Below are 6014 nucleotides of genomic sequence, written 5' to 3' on the forward strand. Positions count from 1 at the left end.
GGACTTTATTTTTACATATCGCCAAATGGTATATATTTACCAAAATACAGATTTCTGATTGACTTAATCAAGCCATCGTAATTCGCGATCGCAACGAACTATAGGGGGTGTTACGTCACTCTCATAAGATGACGTCATTCATTTAAAGTGTAAATATTAACTAAAACGATTTTTTAGCCTGTGTATATATGAAAAGTGTGAGTGGCAACAGAAAGAATGTTGTGCTAGATGTGTTCTACGAAAATAAAATGGTTGCTTTTGTAAATATGTGTACGCAGATATTCCTTGTAAATTTAAGTTATTTCATTGCTGGATAGATCGGGTAGATTTATCGGAAGCACGCAACAGGGGGCGCTGTTGTATGAGACGCATACCTGCGATTTCTATATGAACCGTCATTCAGTTACTCTGGAGACGTTTTTAATGTTGCGTGTAACATCGTAACGTTCCTTCTTTATCGTGGCTTATTAAATTTAAAAAAGAAAATGTTTGATATCCTTTCTTATGCAACCAAAAACAAGATGGTATCTCTTTTTCTTTTAAAGAAGGAACATCCAAAACACATCTGAAAAATATTTGTAAATAAACAGAAAAAAATATGTATCTTCTTATTAGAGTTAAACCTAATGCCTGAGAAATAGTTTTATTAAATTTAATGATATAACCTGAAAAGCCTATTTAAACTTTACATTCCATAGTTTTAAGAATCATATTACTTCAAACATTAAAATAAGCAAAAAGTATACATAAACTTCATAATTTTATATAATTTAATTTTGCAAAAAAAGTTCTGTGACAACAATTTTTATCACAAAATTTTAAGTTTTAATAAAAATCATTATTTAGAAACTAAAAAACGTGAAGTAAAGAATGCTTACGATACAAAGTAAAAAAGAAAAAACCAATTCGCGATCGCAACAAACTATAGGGGGCGTTGTTGTATGANGATACAAAGTAAAAAAGAAAAAACCAATTCTAAAAATTCCTTACGTTAAAATAAAAAACTTTCATATTTTTTCTTTTTTGATTCATAATCGGACAGCAGAAAACTATCATCAAATAAGAAAAAAATTACTTAAAAGTAAAAATTTTTATTTTATGAAAATTAACAGTTACCTGCTTTATAAATCAGAAGAATTCCAAAATGATTTGTTCTTCGATTTTTGTTACCATTTTTTAGTGCTACGAAAATGTGTCTTTGGGATTTGGCAAAAATAGAACAAGATGCAATTTTATTTTTTCAGGAACGAAATATTTAGCCCATTGTCCACCGAAATCCGATAAACTACTTTGATTTTAAATAAAGTGTTTTATTTTATGATTTGTCGCAAAACTTTTGGTGTAGATTAGTGGCAGTTAAAAACCGCCAAATCTGTTGTTGCAGTGGCGTTATTACGTAAATACCGAATTTTTATTCCATACTTTCTTGAATCATATTACTTCAAACATTAGAATATGCAAGAAGTATACATTAGCACATAATGTACATTATACCATTTGAATTTTCAAAACAATTATTTTAACAACAATTTTTATCAAAAAATTATAAACTAAAAAACGTAAAATAAGGAATTCTTGGGATAAAAAAAAACGATTTTAAAAATTCCTTAAATTGAAATAAAAAAACTTCCATATTGTTTCTCTTTTTATTCTTGTAGTTCTTAATCAGACGTAAAAAAGCATTTTGTAGAGAACTATCATCAAATGAGAAAAAAAAATATTTACAAGCAAATTTTTTGTAATAAAAATCATAACACTTACCTGATTTATAATTCCGGAGAATTCCAAAATGATATTTTCCTTGTTTGAAAACTTTATTCTCAAATAATAGATACGTAGTTAATCCATTCATTACTTTTAGATAACATACTACACAGCAAAATTTTATAATTGTAAGATCTTGATATGAATCTGAATATGTAGCTAAAAACAGAATAGCTGAATTCTATTTTAAATTCTTTCAAATCTGAAAAATACTTACCAAGAAAACGATAAAAATTAATTAAGAATCAGCACAAATTGCACTATTTCAAGTATAATTTGGATAATTTTTTATTTTGTTTTCCGAATTATATGGATACAGAAATATGTACTATTCTATAACGAAGAGGAACATTCTATAACTATTACAGTTCTGTACGCTCTGAATTCACATTTACTTATTGGAATGACGAAAGCAATATTGTCTTCACTTTAATTTGTAATGAATTGAAGACAGAAGAAATGCATTTCACCTTAATAAACACATCTGTAACAGTATGCGATAGCGAAATCGGAAGTTATCAGTTGCAAGTTTGTTGATAATAGAAGTTTAGAATTATTGAGAAATTTTTCTTCAAATATTCGGCGTGTTCTGGGTCTGAAAGATACCCCAATATTCTGGAGAGTTTTTTCAAGTTCTTCGGCTTTTCTTTAGGGAAATTTTTATTTTTATTTGCTGCTAAGAAAATGGCGTCTGATTCTGCCAATGATTTTGATGGAACTAAATGAAAACGTGATAAATTAATGTCTGATGTTTACAGGCTCCCGCTAGAGGGCGTACTCGAGCGTTGCGATCGCGAATTGCAAGAGTATAAAATTTTTGCAGCTAGATAACAAAGTTAACAGTTAGAAAACTGTATTTTGCATGATCGACATATGGTTGTTGCTGTTGTAGTTCATTAACGTTACACTGGAGCTGCACAATGAGCTATTGGAGACTGTCTGGGAAACATCCCGGTATGATGGACATAGAATTGTCAGAAAATCAATAATATGGACGAAACGATATTTCGTCTGACCATTGGAGGGGGGATTTAATATATTTTTATGATTTTAGGCAATTTTCTTGCTATATATGTACAATGAGGAGAAAATTTAAATAACTCCATAAAATTCGGTTACTGGAGTAGTGAAGCAGAGGGGGGCCCCCAAATAAGTTTTTGCCCCGGGCCCCAATTAGGCTAAGTCGGGCCCTGGTCATAGGAGAAGGAAGTATGTTAGTTTCTGTCGTAATTTTCAAATAGATCAAAAACTTTTAAGTTGAGAAACTACATGAAACTGAAAACTACATTGAACATAGTTCTAAAAGAAAGCGTCATGGAAATTTAAAAAAATATTTTTAACAATTAAATATGAAAAATATTAAGAAAAGGAAATATATCATAGTACATTCCTATGCTGAAAACTAACTGAGAAGAGGAGGAGAGGGAAGGGCCAAAGGCATGGAACCGGTCATCTCCCCAGGTGGCGTATTCGAGAGTTGCGATCGCCTTTTTAAAAAAAAATCCTGATTACTTCCATAGAACTAGCATAACATACTAAATTGAAAAAAAAAAATTATTCTGGATTAAATAAAAAGATATTAAAGTCCATGTGATTATTCTCTAAGGTCACTCCTCCATCTGTCTTCAACAAGCATTGACTTTTTGTGAATATTAGTGTGAATCTTAAATAAGACTTTTGCATAGATAACTTTTTACTATAATGAATAGTAATCCAAGAATACATAATTTAAGTATAAAAAAGCTACAATTACATTTACATTCAGATTACTTGGCTGTAATAGGATTTCAGCTAAATATTCGTCATTATCTCAATAAAATTATTTTTTTACTATCAATCATTTTTTAAAAATTATTATCCATGATAGATAACCCATCATCGTTCGTTTTGAACATCGTTTCGTTAACACTCGCAATTTGAGTATCGGAGTAAAATCAAGCTACAAAAATTATTTTAATTAAAACTAATTAAAATTTTGAAAAAAAAATCGGATTTTGCGTTTTTAGATCAAATTAGAGGAAAACCACACAAAAGTCTTTCAGATTGCTGAACGGTTATAGGACTCCCACTAAATGTTCATTATCACAATGAAATTATTTTTTATAATCATAAATTTTTTGTTTTTCATCCTTGATTAAAAAAAAATCATCCTATCATGATATAATCCTATAATCTTAATCAATGATGTGAAACGCTCTTTTATTTTTGTAATTTTTAACACAAGCCAAAAATCTAAAGTAACTCACAATTTAATTGTCGGAGTAAAATCATATTTATAAAAGCCGTATAGTAATTTATTTTATGTAAAATTTACTTAAAATTAAAATAAATCCAATTTCACGATACAAGTGAAGGAAGACCGTGAGAATGATTTTCAGATTTGCTAGGTGGTAATAGGATTTCATCTAAATATTTACTGTCGCAATTAAACTTCTTTTTAATAATCAATCATATTTTTTTATCATCCTTATATATTATCTATTCTCTTATAGTGAATGCTATGAAATGCTTTTCTTATTTTTGCACATTTTAACGTAAACCAGATATTAAAGTAACTTCTAATTTAAACACAAGAGTAAAATCATAATTTGAGGAACCTTTTGAATGAAAATAATGAGACAAATGAAAACCACGAAAACATTTTAATAACAGCCTAACTGAATGATAATAGACGATAATGAGAATCTATCTCACTGATTCTTAACATTTTCCAATTTATTCTGCTTTATATGAAATTTAATGTTTCGGACAAAAATGATCTTATTATTTTAATTTAAACATTTTTTTGTAAGTACATAAATTGCTTTCCTTGTTTCAAGCATTTGAATTTCAGAAAGATATATAAAACCAATTTTCAAGTATATATTAGCTCTTTCAAAGCTTTTAAAATCTGCAAATTATAAAACTTTAAAAAAATTAGAAATTTTTTTTTTCTCCTAGAAATTTTTTGTAAAATTTGTGAATTTTAGATTTTTATGGCACAGGAACAATGGTAGAACGTAATTAATTATTATTAATCACTTGAATCAAATAAAAAAAGAATAAATTAAATACATCTGATATAAAGAAACAATAGTTTTCAACTGCTTGTCAAAATGTAAAAATGCTTTTTTTGAAAAATTAAGTGGTATAACATTATGCGTTTATGTATACTTCTTGCATATTCAAATGTTTGAAGTAATATGATTCAGAAAAGTATGAATAAAAATTCGGTACGCATCTATTAACTCCACCGCAGCTACAGATTTGGCAGTTTTTAAGTGCCGCCAATCCACACCTAAAATTTTTGCAGCAAGTCATAAAATGAAACATTTTATTTAAAATCAAAGTAATCAATTGGATTCCGGTGGAAAATGGGCCGATATAAAGTTTAACATAGATTCAAAACTGTACTCTCTTTTCGTTCACCTGATGATGTTGCCGTATTAACTCGAGTTAATACGGCAACATCATCAGGTGATTTATTAGATCTAATAAATAAGATTCCAAATGAGATAACATTTCTAAAACGTACGTTTACTAAGATAAGGCTTCATGTCATGGGAATTATCAAATTTTCTTTTTTGTGGTAAAATATTTCGCTCATGAAAAAATAAAATTGCATCTTGTTTTGTTTTTGGCAAATTTCAAAGACGAATTTTCGTAGCACTAAAAATGGCGAGAAAAAAGAATTGTTTTTTTCTTCTTCTTTTGTTTCGTAAGCATTCTTTATTTTACGTTTCTTAGTTTCTAAGTAATGATTTTTATTGAAACTTGAAATTTTTTGATAAAAATTGTTGTAATATGATTATTAAAATTGTAATATGATTCTTAAAAATATGGAATGTGAAATTTAAATAGGCCTTTCATGCCATGCAGAGCCGGATTATACCTTTCGTAGGCCCTAGGCACAGCCGTTTATGGTATTACGCCATTTTAGATTAAACGTATTACGCCATTTTAGATGTATTAATTTCAGAAATGACTAAAAGGCATAAAGCTTACAGTGATTTGTACGATAATTTCGGTTTTCTTGTTCACAAAAATTTGTCAGAATCTGAGATTAAACTAAAAGCGCAAAATTTGATGAAAATTTACTCATCCGATTTAGAGGAAAACTTTGTAGATGAATTTTTACTATTTTCAAATTTGTATGAACATAAATCTGCACAAGAAATGTTGAAGGCTCAAATTAAAGATAAACTTGTGAATACTTTTCCTAACGTTCACATTGCATTAAGAATATATTTGTCGATTCTTGGATCAAATGC

Source organism: Parasteatoda tepidariorum, chromosome 9 (assembly GCF_043381705.1).
Source record: "Parasteatoda tepidariorum isolate YZ-2023 chromosome 9, CAS_Ptep_4.0, whole genome shotgun sequence".
NCBI lineage: Eukaryota > Metazoa > Arthropoda > Arachnida > Araneae > Theridiidae > Parasteatoda > Parasteatoda tepidariorum.